The sequence below is a fragment of the Belonocnema kinseyi genome, chromosome 7 (assembly GCF_010883055.1).
Source record: "Belonocnema kinseyi isolate 2016_QV_RU_SX_M_011 chromosome 7, B_treatae_v1, whole genome shotgun sequence".
NCBI classification, from domain to species: Eukaryota; Metazoa; Arthropoda; class Insecta; order Hymenoptera; family Cynipidae; genus Belonocnema; species Belonocnema kinseyi.
In genome coordinates this window covers 95241417-95242649 of record NC_046663.1, presented here as the reverse complement: position 1 = coordinate 95242649, position 1233 = coordinate 95241417, and the positions used below count along the sequence as shown (strand labels likewise).

At 28.8% G+C, this 1233-nt stretch overlaps 1 pseudogene; it reads left to right on the top strand.

Annotated features, from left to right (window-relative positions):
- LOC117176565 overlaps nt 1–698 on the top strand; it is a 12034-nt pseudogene extending 11336 nt beyond the window's left edge.
- The last annotated feature ends 535 nt before the right edge of the window (nt 699–1233 follow it).

Here is a 1233-nt window from a genome sequence, read left to right as displayed (position 1 = left end):
TGCTTTGGAAGATCTGAGAGTTAGTATCCCGCCTGGAATTTCTCCTCACCTCGCAAAACTCATCAGAATTTGCATGAATGAAGATCCAGGAAAACGGCCATCATTTGATATGGTGGTTCCAATTCTTGACAAAATGAAGCGATAATAAATCAGTCGCCGGAATCTTACCCATATTTTCTAAAGAGTTAAGTATTCAGAAAATTAATTTTCTAAAACAATAAATTATAACAATACGTAGGACTGGTATCCTACATTGACAAACTTAACTCACTTGGTGCCTATTGGCTATTGATTGTAGCCTATTTTTTATACTTTCTTATAAACAATTAATATAGACAAGCGTCTACCGCTAGCACTGCAACTTTGCGTCCTGGTTCCCGCGCGTGCGCACAGAATGCAGAGAAATAGGTCAGTAGGTTAATAGGTCATTTTTCAGTCAAAGTTTTAACGATATCCCTCAAATATATGTTACGTAATTTATAGAATACATTAATTAAACTTTTCAATAATCTTTGAGCTTCACTTAAAATTTGTTTATGTGTGATACTGTACAAGATTTACCTATATGTGATATTGTGCAATCTGTCCACTCGCAAAAAATAAAAGAGTTTAAAAGAAATAACTAAAAATAGGTTCAAATATTTATTTTAATAAACTCATAAAAACCAAAAAAGGAATGTATTCACAAAAAAATGTAATGGTTTATATTTTAGTGCAAAAAAATATTTTTCAGTTAATAACGATGAATTTGCAACGACGCTTAATTTTCTACTATAAAAGACATATTCTCTACAAATTACATTAATTTTGAACCAAGTAGTTAATGGCAGTTAAAAAGAGAATAGCTTAATTTTCAATAAATAATAACAACGAATCTTCTACGAAACAGTTAAATTTCTTCAAATTTGTTGAATTTTCTACCAAACAATTGGATTTTCTACCCAAAATTATGGAATTCCAACAAATGTTCATTCTAAACCTGAAGGATAAATTTTCAGTAAAAAAATTAATTTTTACCTAAAAGCGAATGAGTTTCATTTCCAATCAATGTAAACTCTTATTTTTGTATTTTTTTTTAAATTGGTTAATCTATATATATGAGAGTGTGACAAAAGTTTAATCTACCTTTCAGGATTTTTCAGGCTCATATTTGAATTTTAAAAGCTTTCATTTATTTCATTTTCTTTATAGATGCTCTTACCATAATCATACATTTTATTATTGAAAAGTTTA